A 15,343-nucleotide genomic window follows, 5' to 3' on the forward strand; every position below is an offset into this window, starting at 1 on the left:
TACAGCGCATTTTGTTCAGGACATTCGCTGATATATGTTCTAAATGGGATTATAAAATAACTAGCTAGCTAGCCATGCATTTAGACAGAACCTGAATTGTGTTAAATGGGGATTTTTATCCCATGTTTTTTAGGCTGCGATATGTACCGCCTAGTATAAATAAATACGCAAGAATGCAGAGCACGAATAGTCCATAGTTTATTTTCCCTTCTATATAAGCCCGCAGGTTCATAGGTGACTAGCTTTTATAATGTCATGTGTAATTTGAGCATAATGGTGCAAACTTCAAAGAACAATATGGAAAAAAAGGAGGGTTGTTTACATAATTGCCCTTGAAAAAGTTTATAAGAATTAAACTCTTGTGTACCCCTCAGACATTCTCCAGAGGGTCCCTCAAAAGCATGTTTATATTTAAGTTGCAATAAAGGACAGGACCAGCTATTCTCTTCAACTAATTCTGATATCAAGTGGAAACAAGTTGTCAGGTTCTGGTCCGCACCGAACCAGGAACGCAGACACAGACACGTACACACATATCCGCACAAATCACCTACCACGACCACTGCTCGGTTCAAAATCACACACTTATCAACCATCACGATCACCTGCTTCTAATTAACTCTCTCCCTATTTAAACCCCTCATGTACCATCCTCCAGTGTTTCCCATTTAGCATACTGTGGACTAAAGCTGAGCCTGTCTTCATGAGCTTCCCCACATCTGTGTTTTTAAAACTTTTTGGCAATGCTTTGTGTGACTAATATCCTGCCTTTTTATCCCTCACCCATGTCTTGCTCAGGTGTCAATATGTCACATAACTAAATTAGTGTTCTATTATTTTCTTAGTTTGTACAAGAAGTACAAATATGTAGCTATCTAACATTTATAATGTGTATTGTTTCTTATTTTGTTAACATTAAAATGTAAAACCAAGTGAAAACATTTAAATGTAAAAACTGGTTTGACACTGCTTTGGATCTAGTGAAAATACTAGAAGCTGTCAACACCATGACCTGAGCAGTCTGCATTTAACACATAGAGAGAGAGACAGAGACGATGTACGACAACAACCAAAGGTATTCAGATCTTAAGGGAATCCTTTCACTTAGTCTTCAATTATGCACTCCATAGATGTCATGAGGGACAGCCTCACAAGAAAGGAGGCCTGGTGCATGGCATGCAGTGGTGCCTATCATGCGAACACAGAGAGAGACAGAGACAAGGTAGCAGACAACAACCAAACGTGTTCAACTGCTGTCAGGTCTTTCTCAGTAAACTTCAGAGAATGAAGTACAGGGCAAGCACTTGAACATGCACATGTTCTTCCCTGGATACAGACACTTTGCCTCAAAGACAGTTGCCTCACAGGTTTGTTCCAAAATGACTTCCCTTGTCCCTTATTCCCTTATGCAACAGGAATTGAAAAGAAAGGTGTGAGCAAGTATACCCTCCACTGACAAGCTCCTGTTGTTTAAGTGTGAATGGATTCTGTGACTTGAACAAGTCTGCTCCTTCTCTCATCCAATATAGAAATTGCTCACCGAACTACAATGAGTGAACAAGGTCTAATGAACTTGCTGTGAGAATGATCTCAGTAATTAACTCAAAAAGGATAGGCTCAGAAGTGATTTTTTTTTTTTTTAAGTAGGAGGATTTTGATATTTCAAGCTTGCCAGCAGAACTAGCTAGCCTAACCTGGGATGACAGCCAATGCACAGCATCACAGCTGGGGGAAACGGATGTGAAATGTCAGTTTAATCGGCAAGGCTCAAGGCAACAGGGTCCTGTCCCTTGACTTAGGTTGATCTAGAGGTATTTCAAGAAACTTCTCAAGCGCACTTTAGTGGCAAAGAACAATATTTTCACTTGAACAGGGACCTCAGATTAAAAGTCTGATGCTCTACTGACTGAGCTATTCAGGATAGAAGCAATATCAGAAACATTACAAGTGCAATGTCCATGTATGCAAAGAAAATTGAGTTCATGTGTATTGCATTAAGATGTCAATCTGCCTATGGAACATAACACCTCTTACGAGGCTCGATTTTTGCTCTCAAGCTGCGATGGTTTTGTTATGTTGTCTAAGAGAAGAGGCTTTGGTCGGTGGAGTGAGTCTTTGATAACTAAGATTGTAACTAAGATTGAAACTGCTCACCGCACTACATCGAGTACACAAGGTGTAATGAACTTGCTATGAGAATGATCTCAATAAGTAACTCAAAAAGGATAGGCTCATCATGATGCATTAGCTAACAGTCGGCACTCATACACAAGTGTGAATGTTCAACATTCATTCAAGCATCTCGAGGTCACAGTCTGTAGTGTGTACAAAAGGAATCTAAAGGAAAGGTTTGAGCAAGTGCATCCTCCACTGATAAGAGATATGACTTTAGACTTCAATTGTAACATTAGAAAAAAGATGTACATACAGTCCATTTGTTTAAAATGTTCTTTGATGTGAAGGTCATATTATTTTGCCCCAACTTACGCAGAACTTGATTGTTGGAAGAATACAACAGGGGAACTTTCAGTTGTACTTCACATGACTGACACTGTGTAGACTTTAACTAATGTACAGTTGTGTAGCTTTAGAGTTGTGTACAATTAGAGCAAGTGACCTAAGCAACATGTATTGCATACACAGTTTGCCTTAACAAACCTATCACTTCATCATGGTCAGTATATTTGTTATAGATACATGTAATGCTTCAGCATTGCTACTAGTTCTAATACACTCAAACTAGTGCACCAGAGTGGGTGATGGTAATGGTACGGTTAGAAGCAAACCTATATGACTGGGGTTGGGCTTCCACACACTGTCCCTTTCTCCCAATTCACAGAGCGGAAACGACTCGTTTTCAGCCTGTTTTTTTTTTTTTTACACAACCAATTTCCAACCTCTATATATATATCGCTTGGAATTCAACAGGCACCTGTTGCTACTGAACCTTTAAGACGGATGTAAGATAAATGAGCTCCTTTATGATTGGCTGCCCTGTATTGTGCTTCATTCAAAAGGTACTCAGAGCTGAAATGCCTGAGAAAGGCAATTTAAGTGGGTGTGCTAAACCTCTATAGGCTGAATAGGCAGAGATAGGTCAATAAAGTGTTCTTGTGACATTAGAAATACAAATTTCAAAAGGGGCATTTTTGGCAGCTAAACGGACATAGTTAAGAATTTTAACATTTAAAATATATATATTAAAAGGAGAATGTTACTTATTTCACTCTGACTGTAAAACAGTGCATATTGTGTTAAATGGGATTTCCATCCCATGTTTTTAAGGCTGCCTTATGTATAAATAAATATGCAAGAATGCAGAGCATGAATAGGTCAGTCTTCCATTCTGTATCACATACCTACCCTTGATAACACAGTGGTAACTGGAAAAAAACAACCCTTTTTACTCAGTTGTCACTACTTCCAATAGACTTCACGCTAATCTCATAGAAGTCCACCCGTTTCCGTGTCCTCCGGAAACAGCACTTCCGTTGTGTTGTGACAGGATTTGTTCCTGAAGTTGTATGCGTTTTCTAAATTTGCACCGCATTTCTAAAGTGTGTTACCACTTTGATGAATATGCTTTGTTTATTTGCAGCACGATGGGTTTTCCAGGACACCGTAATTTATGCATGTTTAATTCCATCTTTTATTCACGTACTAAGCCCAACTCTATAGGCTAATATTTATAAAACCGAGATAACCATAGAAACGTCTTCATCTGTGCTTGATACTTTCAAGGAAAAACGGAACTGCTGCTTGTCAAGCTTGTTTCATCAGGTTTTATATCATCGTCATGACGTGTTTGAATTGATCCCAGGCATATGCAGTCCTCATCAAAATCCATGCATGTCCTAGGCTGTGAGTAAGGTATGTTCTCTCTCTGGTCACAGTTGGCAAATAAATTATGCATATAGATTGTGGGGAAAACACTTTAGCACGTGTTCTCCAAAGAAGTGTCTTAATATGAGCTATCTAGCTAGTTCCAATGTCAACTGTAATCATAACACTGGGTTTCTCTCTGTGCTCAGGTGTCTTATTCGCATGCCAGTAACATGTTAGCGATATTGCAGTAGTGTGAATTTTTATGTTGCCCGTGATGAAAGGTGACAGCGAATAAAAATCCAAACATTTTTTTTTGTTCAGGTCTTTTTAACGGTCATAACCGACACATATTTATCTAACAAAAAATCAGGTTCCTCTAAATGTGTGGAAGAACTGCTGTGTATATTTTTGTTTCCAGTGGCCTGAGTACCTAAAATATGTCACCATTTTAGGAAGCAGGAAAGCAGGGCTGCTTACAAACATGACATTAGTAAATTATTTTTGGGATATTTTCATTTATGATTTTCCCCTTTTTGTTGTTTGTTAGCTTTTTTACTTTCATTTTTTGTAGGGACTGTGATATATATTTTGTTATTTGAATGCATAATATAGCTTTGGGGCTCCCACAGACACTTGTGTATATACACATATTAGGGGAGATTTTTTCATTGGTTTGTATATGTTTTTGAAGGAATGCACATAGTTCTTATGTTTGAGCCACTTTAAAGATATTTTTTGACTTGTATCAGAAAGGAATGCAAGCATTTATTCATATCAACATTTTCATATCACATTGGTGTAGGTCATTTTCACTTGTTATATAAAGAACATTCTAATGGCTTTGGGGGAGACAAACCAAATTAGTCCTTTATAATTGTAATTATATATTACTTTGCTTCATTAGAAGTTTGTGATTATTCCTGTTATTCATCAACTTAGATACCGTGATTTACTGGGGTAGGTCAAATTAAAAGATAATTGCCTGCTTATATTAGGTAAAGAAAGTTTTTTATGTCATAGTTTTCACTTACTATGATTGGGACAATACATCTTTTACATGAGGATGGATTTTATCAAAGCTTATAGGGATCTGTATGCCATGCATAGGACGCTTATGCCTTATTTAGTTCACTAAATACAAGCAGTTCATTTTTGTTTTAAATGTTGATGTTCCACCTGCTCCATCAGACCCTCTGCTTTGACACTATGTCCACCTGGTGTACATCAGTAAGCACAGCCTATAACAAGGTATGTCTTAGCCACTTGTAATCTTCTAAGCATTAACTTTCACAACATTTTTATGACAATGTTAGTCTTTATAGTTTCCATAACTAGGTGCTTAACTGAAATCAGGTCCAGTGTTTCATGTTGATGTCTTTCATTTTTCATACATAGTCATGTATATATTTGTGACATGCTACATTTGTTACTGTTTTCACTTGAACAAGGAAAATCATACTCAAACCAGATATATAAGTGGACAGTCAGGGTGAAATAAGTAACATTCTCCTTTTAATGTTATATTTAAAAAAAATATTACAGGTCTTAAGTATGTCAGTGTTTTTGTTAGTCTTTTGGCCAATGTTTTTTTTTAAAAGAGATAAGGAGATACCAGAACAAAATAGAAAAGCAAATAATAGAGGAAGATGGCATGGGATGGAGGGATGGAGGGATGATAAAAGACAGGGGTAGTAACGGATAATTTATTCTATTCTCTCAGCTATTCTCTTTAACTAATTCTGAAGTCTGCATCTTTATTTTCTATTTGAATGTTAACTTTACGACCAGCTGATTGGGGTTTAGGAATGACACTAGCGTTGATTTTGATTCTAGCCACAGTTCTAGTAATAAGCAGTGTTACAACTCTACATGCAAAGTCACTGAACAGTTGACTGTTAATTCTGTAGTAAGCATAATGCAAAAAATACAACAACATATTTTGTTGTGATTGAAAAAATTACGTCCTAAATACATGCGTTGTAAATACATTGACATTAGTATTTTTAATTAATTTCTAACATTCAGAGACATTCAGAGGTATTTCTATTAAGCCCAGAGTCAGCTAGGTCTCCGCTCTCTAATTACTCAATGAACCTCAATGGTCTCCCAATCACATCTTCTCTAACAGTTAAAGATCTTGGAGTTATGGATCCCAGTCTCTCGTTCGAAGCTCACGTAAATAAATAATGTTTCTAGGACCCCCTTTCTCCACCTTAGAAACATTTCAAAGATTAGGAACATGCTCTCCACACATAATGCAGAAAAGGTAGTCCATGCATTTATTACTTCAATATTGGACTACTGTAATCCCTTACTATCTAGCTGTGCTATTAAGTGCCTAAAGTGCCTAGCGAATTCAAAATGCAGCAGCCATAGTTCTTAATAGAGCTAGAAAATTTGATCACATCAATCATATCTTAGCTACTTTACTTTGGCTCCCAGTAAAATTTTGTATTGATTATAAACTACTTTTAATAATTCCAAATGTGCATTAGACTTTACAGTAACCTAAGACAACCCTTTTGCATGAAGGGAACTGGTAACTATGCTCACCCTCCATAATGTGCAAAAGATATTTAAAGTGTAGGACAGTCGAAGCATTATGTGTGCGTGTGCGTGATGTTATTAACGTGACAGTAAAAGCTTACCATTTTTAAATGGGGGCTGATCGACTTTCCACTTATGCAAGACTTATGTCAAGAGTACATGTCAAAAATTAGAGACGAAATGAGGTGCTAAATGCCGCAATTAGGCATACAGCAGTCAAAGGCAATTTGGAAACACACTTAGAAAACAAAGATCATGATCTTTGATCATGATCAAACTTTCAAAAAGCTTATCAACGTGACGAGAATGTGAGGTTTAGTTTCATCTATAGTGTTACAGTATCAATGTGAAATATGGATATCGAGGTCAGCATCACGTAAGAATGTATATGTGTGAAACATCTTCGTCGCCATAAATGTTGTGTTGTTACATAATTAAGCAGTCCATCCAGTTTCATTTACTTGATTTATTAGCAACCTGTGTCCACTGTCTAACTCAAGTATTTTTATTTTTATTTCCTCCATGTTGTTTATAATAGGCCTACAGTAAGAAATCCTTTTAACTGATTAATAATTAAAAAATATCTTTCTTGACTATAAGAATATAGCTTAACCACTAGAAAGATTAAACATCCAGTGAGTGTGTATCCTGGCATGTTAATGTAAAAGGCAGCTCCTACTGGATTTGGGGAAAGATTAGTAAAAGATTTCAAGTATCTGCAAAGCAGAAAACTGCCTATTCAACAGGCATAAATGATGTGCTACCGAAGTAGTTGTGTTATTTGCATAGCCTAATTAATATCATTAGATCAAGTTCTATATTACCTATATTGTTATATTACAATTTTGCTTTTGCTTTTTTGCTTCACAATTGTTACACACAATTGCTGCACCTGATACAAGGATAGGAATTTCAATTTATTCATACTGGATATAAGAATCATTAATGGCTGCTGAGTGAAGCACTTTCATTGAAAATTCATCCACCAATTTTTTTTTTTTTTTTTTTTAACCAGAAACAGGGCACATCAACCAGGAATACATTCCAGCTCTGTTTTAGAACACTGGCTGTGATTCATTACATTTTGGCAATTGTGAAAACAAACTGGATGATACTTCTAAAAGTAATTGTGTTTGCAGTTTATTTGCACAGTTACATGAACAACACGTAGTAATCGGATCTAGAAAGTTGCCAACCCTATTAAAATATTAGGTTTATAGTATAATATTTGAATTAAACAGACAAAACATTAATCACAATCATTTGCATGATGATTAAATCTTGAAACAAAAATGTATCAGAGAGCTGTAGTGTTTTTCACAGACACACACCCAGTTAAACTGTGCTTGACCATTTCTTGCCCTCTATATCATTCTCTGCAGTTTACTGAGAAAGACCTGACACTGGGTAATGCCATTGTCTATTCGAAGGCCAAAACAACAACAATCTTGGTTATCAAAGATTCACTCCACCCTGACCACAGCCTCTTCTTTTAGAAATCTGCAGAAATAAATATATGAATTTATTACCCCCCATCAGTGGACCTTTAGAGCTTTATTATTCAAAATAAGACAGACAGATGAACAGACAAACGCAAAATGTATATATAATATTTTTAAGTATTCGCCATCTGCACCATTACAGGAATAATGTGTGTGTGTGTGTGTGTGTGTATGTATGTATGTATGTATGTATGTATGTATCTATGTATATGGTTATGTGTGAGTACATGTATGTTGGATTGTATATGTACACGTATTAGAGTGTGATATTTATCGTTTATGGATTGGCTCTGTATGGATTTTATCAAAGGTGTCCACTCTAGATTATTGGTTCTGTTATTGATTAATTCTGAGAATTATTCTATTGATATATATACTCTATCAATAGATTTTTCTATTGGGTGACACTAATATTATTTTTTGTTTTCCAGTTCATGAATATGTTTTTTTGTTTGTTGTTTTTTTGCAAGAATATTTTTATTATATCAATATAATAATGTTATACATAGTATCCTGTCATATTGGTTGATGATATGTCTCCTAGGAGACATAAAGATGGTGTTGGATGGATATGGTTATTTAAAGCATGGGATATGTTGGTGATGCACTATATTGGACTGTTTGCACTTGTGTAGCATGTTGTCTGTTGCACTGTTGTTTTTATGTTGCACCATGGCCCTGGAGGAACGTTGTTTCGTTTTTGTTGTGTACTTGTATATATACCTGAAATGACAATAAAACCACTTGAACTTGAACTCGAACTTGATGACGACTTGCCAAAATTGCTTGATAGGTGTGCTCTGCCATGTGGCGTGAATGTAATCGTCAACTGTGATTTGAGTAAAGTATGTACAGATTGCTGAGCTTGTGAAACCAATTTTAAACATCCAATGTGTAGTATAATGTACTCTGTATTATTTTGTACTGAATGCATTGTAGGTTAGTGTTGCTGTCATGTGGTAATTATTATTACACATTTTAATCCAAACTGCAGCGTCGGGGGCTAGTAATAAATGTTCCTCCTATTGTCTCGATGGGAGAGTAACTGTGAGATTTGATTTCACTATTATTTTGTATATCTTAGATAATAGGTTTTTTGTATTAAGAATGCTTGTTTATAAATTCTGATATGGATGTAGGTATCGGAATTGATTTTTGAACACATAGGTGATCTTAGCTGATGGTATTGTAGGAACTGGGTGCTTTCTATAGCATATTTTGGGGCTAGTTGTGGGCGTGACATGAAACAAGTCTTAGGATAAATATGTTTAAGGTTTGTAATGCCTTTTTCTATCCAAGATGTAAAGTTTAATATTTTTGTTCATGGTAAAGCCTGGATTGTTCCAAATGGGAGAATGAATAGTTCGTGTGAGTGTGGAGTTTGATATCTTGTGGAATTTCCACCAAACTGTTAGTGTCATGGCCACCTTCAAACTGTTGAAACATGGATATTTTTGAATATGAGTCTGGGCACATTTTAAACACCTGCCGCAAACATTACTGACATTATATCTTGTTTATGTGATTGGCTGTGCTTCTCTAGCCACAAGTACTTTTTGATTTATTTATTTTTTAATTTGGTAATTTTATATATAACAGCAACAAATGACATCTTAAGTTTTATGACAAAATGTGCAAACAAGCTGGTCTGACCGGTGTGTAGCGGGATATGACTCAGTGCATCTCTGGTGCTGCTTTTGATGAGTACAGTGTCATAAGTGTGTCTGTCCAGCAGCGCAAAGAGGAGATACAGCTTCTTCTCCCGGAGGTTTCCGATAAATATGTAGATATGTTAGTATGTAATAGAAAGACAGCTGTCCATCCTCATAGTCTAGGTACATGCCCGCATTCCTGGGCAATTGTGTCAGGGGCAGAGGGGTCTCAGGCTTGGTGCAGGTGTACAACTTCTGGATGCTCCTCCAGAGCACCCAGAAACCCTCACAGTGGGTTTCTCAACTTGCTCAGACTCAAATCTCAATATCGGCATCCGAACCGTCTTAGAGAGGAACAAAAAACACAACTCATTTGATTAAATTGTTCCAGTATAAATATGGTTATCAAACATGCTTTTAAAAATATACTTCCATGGAGATGGTGCCCTACAGGGTAGTGTTGGAACAGTGTGTACAGGCTTAGTGTCATGTTGTGGCCCCGCCCCCTCCTCAAACATCTTGGTGTGTGTGTGTTCGTCTGTGTTGCCACACACTCTCGTGCCGTTCACCTGTTCTCTGTTATGTGTAATCGGCTTGGGTGTATATATGTCTCGTGTTTCATAGTACGTGTGTTGGTGTTTGAGATGTGCATAGTATTTGAGCTTTGTTGTATGTTTTGCATGTTTGCAAAAATAAAAGTGCGTTTCATCGTGCCTCGTCCCCGCATCCTGCTTATCCTCACAACGTCAGAACTAGACCACTTTAGATGTAACTTAGAACCTCCAGTGACCTCTGTATGTGTTTCTTTAGTTGTATGAGCTCCACTGGAGGACTCTGAATAGTTGACAATGGAAGAGGGGTATATCAGATTCACCCCTTCTGCCTCGGTGTGACAGATTAACACACTGCATTAACGTTTAGAAATAAAAACATATGGTAAACACAGTCTAGAAAATATTACCTTGTAACAATTCAGTCAGTTTTCTGTGTCCTTATGTCTATAAATTAAAAGTAATAAAACATTTAAATGATAAATAAATTAAAATGAATGTATAAATGTTCACAAATAAGAAACTACATTGGTCTGCACTTTTCTCCACAGATTCAAGGAACTCATGAAAGTTGGAAGCTATAGAAACACATAATACAGAATTATAGACTGACTGATGTGTGAGCAGAAAGATCACTGTGATGTTCTCATATCTAAAGCACTCAAAGCATTGATGTTATGTAAATTAACTGTGATCTGATTGGTTTAAGGAAATAGATTCACCTACTTTGAAGTTCAAGTTTTTATCAAAAGGTTAGAACTGGTTGACTATACTTTGTCTGTCCTGCAACAGGAAATTTATACATTTATATCCAAAGTATTACGCGATAGAAATCAATTCAAGACTACCCGTTATTGACCGCTAGATGGCGGAAGATACGAAGAAATAAATGAGTCCAGATCCTCCTGCCCGACTTTACGGTGAGACTCTGCTTTTACGTCATTAAAACGCTAAAGAAAAAAGGCCGCCATATTTGTAGTTCCACAACGTGAAAAGGCGTCATTTTGTATGCCGAAGAATGAATAAACACCATGCCATACCTTGAAGACGACGAAATTGCAATTTATTTAGCTAGCCATAAGAATAAGAATAGCTGTTTAATTTACATAATCACAAATATATTGCATGTACATACAGCTACATTTCAGTCGATCAAAATGTTTCACGTATTTATAACCGCAACTTTGTTACAGTGGTCATATCAGAGATTTACCAATATAAAACGCAACAGGTGTCGTGTTCTGTAATAGCACATTTTAACATTTATATCCATATTACACATAACCAAGGTGTAATATAACCATATGTACTGAACAGACATGAACAGCCTGTGTATTGTGAAAATACATGTATGTGTCTTCTACAGCAATTACTGTGCCCTGCACACTTTAAGTTTGGCATGAAGTGTTTGCTTTTTCCAAAGCAAGTAATATTAAATTATTCTCATAGAATAAATTTCACAAAGACATGGACATGTTTTTTTGTATTTAATTTATTTAATGCGAATCGTATGTAGGTTACCACTGCTAAGCTTCACCACTGTCAAGGTAAGACCTCGAAAGGACGCAGAAAATTATTTTAATAACAGCTTCTGCTGATTTATTCAATAACTGTATGACACCGTTTGAGTGTACGTACCGACTGAAAACAAACTCAAATTATTAGAGACACTCTTACTGCGTCTCCACATTGAAACATATCAGTTAGTTAGCTAGGCTGGCTAACTAGCTTAGCTTTATTAGCTAGCTAAGCTAATGGCGAAGAGGATTACGTTAAAGAACCCCCGGTCTACAGTTGTGCACATACAGGAAAATTAATGAATAGCATGGTAATACACGCATTTATTGGAACAGTTATGTAGCTAATATGCATTTGTAGTATGTGCGCCTGGCGTAGAAATGAGTCTTTGTTAGCCCATTAAGGCTATCTTAGCTAGGCTAGTTCGAGCAAGCGAAGTGCTGGTTGCTATGACAACGGGCTTGGTGTATTTTGCGAGCTTGTCAGCTACATAAGACAAGTGTTTATCGCTTTACTGCTGCGGTGAACTGTTATTATTGTAACACTCTGCTAATGCCAGATGTGTAGAATAACTCACTAGTGATGTTTACTTCGAGACTTTGGCAGTTTTAAGATGGATAGAAAGCGAATGAGCCAGCTAGCTGTCCTAGCTAACATGCAACCTTCTGTACATCCCGGGTACTCCCAGCCCTTATCAGGACCTCACAGTTCCCTTTGAGAACTCCCTGGTATCACGATCATAACTTTGGACAACCAGTTGTCATTCTCAACTCATGTTTCAGATTTCTCCTTTGTAACATACGAAGGATTCGGCCCTTTCTTTCGCAGGAAGCTACCCAGGTGCTTGTGTGGTCTCTTGTGATCTCAAAGCTAAACTACTGCAACTTACTACTTGCTGGTCTAGTAGTACTCTAGTACTTATTGTTTATTGCACTTATCAATGTTTAAGGTAGACTTTATGTATTTTGTACTTCTTGTTAGGAACTGGTTCAAAGTGACAAGTCCTTCAGTTTCGATCTCCTCCAAGTTACCCTCTGCCCTCCGTCCTCTGTAGCCGGATCTGGGGAAGTCAAGAGACACTGACACCAAGGTAGTGAATGAAGAGAGTTCAACTTTATTGAGGAAAGCACAGAGTATATATGTGTCCTATATCTACTATCTAAATCTACAGGATGACGGGGAAAAGTGAGGCATGTTCTGAGGGTCTATGTAGAAAGGAAAGAGACAAGGTTATTAAAAATTAGATGTTCTTGGCATGAACGACCCACGAGCTGTTCCCGTACCCGCCATGAGGTACTCCTGTGCTTAAAGAGAGACAGGGAGAGAAAGAAAGAGAAAGGGAGGGGTAAAGGAGACAAGAAGAAGGAGTGGAAGACCTCGGGCGACCAGCTCGCGGTCAAGCCGCCATGTCATGGCTGATAGGCAGAGACCTTGTGTTGGGTGCCTGAAGACAGAAAGGCTCCAGTATCTAACAATAATAATAATAACAATAGATGTAATATATATATATATATATACACAAATAAAATGTTTCTCTCATACTCAAGGTCACAGAAACCCTAGAGACAGGAGTCACTGCTGAATAAAAACAAACCATAGAGGGCATGAGTTCATGCTGGATTTATATTTATGGCATTTAGCTGACACATTTTTATCCAAAGCAACTTACAATTATGACTGAGTACAACTTGAGCAATTGAGGGTTAAGAGCCTTACTCAGGGGCCCAGCAGTGGTAAGTTGGCAGTGGGGGGGCTTGAAGCAGCAGCCTTCTGATACCTTAACCACTGAGCTACCACTGGAGAAAAAAAAAAAAAAGCTAACCCTAGCAGACCAGCTGTACTGTCCATCCTGCTCTCCAATGTCTGTTCCCTGGTCAACAGGTCAACTCTAGCATAGCACCCAACGCGAGTGTAGAGACTGTTGTGCTTTAGTTTTCATAGAACTGTGGCTCAGTGACAGAATTCCTGACACTGAGGTAACAAAATGAAATTATTTATGTAATAACATGATGGAAGGAAGTGTAAAAGACCAAATTAGGCTGCATGTAGACATCTGAAAATCAGTAAGCAGGTAATTGTTTTATTCCTAAGAAATGTTATCTCGAAAAATGTACTGTACTTTAAGAATATTGGATGTTATAAAGTGATTTATTTGAGTATGCCAGTGTGGATTCTCCCGCGGGCCCGCTAGGGGGCGAAGTGCAGCATAAAGTTGGCCCCAAGATGCAGTAACCGTTAGTGAGCAAAGATAGCCATCAAGCTAGGATAGCTAACGTTAGCTAGTTAACTATTCATCCCATTAAATCACGCTTTTAATACTGTAAATGCTGTAATAATGTAAATAATTGTATATTTCCTCATTTATACATTTTGTAGCAGAATTATGATCGTAGCTAGTCCATGCTAGAAGCCACTGAAGCAACGCTTAGCTTCCAGCTCATAGCTGCCCCCAAACAACTCCACACACACATCAGCTAAAATAAGCCTCTTTTATTCCATGATGTCTAAAGGTATCGGCGATCAAATCATTTATATGGCTGCATAAGTTTCACCAAACGGCGTCAAACTATTTATCTGCCTAACGGAAACGCAGTTTGACAGTTCAGACCTTTAAATGGTTAAAGGGTCTAACCTAGGTTAGCTATCTTAGCTACCTAACGAGGTAAGATAAAGAACGGGGTGTTTGCAGTTGTTCATTTTTACACCTTCCTGTGTGGTCCGTTTTCAGATATTACAGTTACGTTAACAATATTGTGAAAATTGTAAAGGATACTTTATTCATGTCCTCATTGTTAAAAATTGTATCGCTTTATCACAGCGATAAGCTGGTTAGCTAGCTAATAGTTGAGGTCAGCGAGTGTCTAACTCGGGGCTATAAACCATTCCTTGTGGAACCATTTCATAGTTCATCTTTCAACTTAGATCGTTTAGGTGCTGGTAGTTTGTTAGCTAGCTAACTGTTCAGAAATAGAAAACCTACTTTTGTATGATTTAGAGACCCAAATTCACAAACCTGTGGGTTTTCAAATTTATCGTTCTCTCTAAATAAGCAAAATGAGGTAAGCCATTACTACAGCTATCGGACTGTTTGAACTACAATATTCGACTGTTCATTTATTGTTAGTTAGATTAAATTAACTTTCATAAACATTCTTAATTAATAGAATGTAGTTTTTAATGACTGATTAACTGTGTATATTTAACAGGAAGCTATTTATATAAAGTTTCAAGTTTGGTTTATTTGTCACATACATTTATTTGTCACTTTCATTTTTAGGCTGTAAAATGAAAGATCCTTGCTCACAATCATTGCTACAGTTTGATCAAATTCAGTTATATATATAAACTCCCTATTCAATAGGAAGAAACCAGTTCATGTCATTGTGAATTGCTTTTTCTGTAATCAAAACACTGAGGTTCCATATGGGAACAGAAACTGCTGGGACTGTCCATTCTGTGTGCAGTACAATGGCTTCTAAGAGGTATTGCTGTATTTGAGACATGGTGAGGACATATTTTAGTGAAAGTCTTCCAATGATGCACCCTTAACTGAACCATTTTATGCTGTTGCTGCTGTTAAAAAATGCAGAATGGTGATTATAACGAACCGATCCTTGCACAATATATGGAGCACCTCAACCATGGGGTATCAGCTGGTGTCCCTGTGCTTGATGCATCCAAGACTCAACCAGACACTGAAGATCAAGCAGCTGGCTTCCTTCACTCCCAGAGAGGAAGTAGGTTTTCC

The sequence above is a fragment of the Electrophorus electricus genome, unplaced genomic scaffold (assembly GCF_041902795.1).
Source record: "Electrophorus electricus isolate QZ-2024a unplaced genomic scaffold, ASM4190279v1 Scaffold46, whole genome shotgun sequence".
NCBI lineage: Eukaryota > Metazoa > Chordata > Actinopteri > Gymnotiformes > Gymnotidae > Electrophorus > Electrophorus electricus.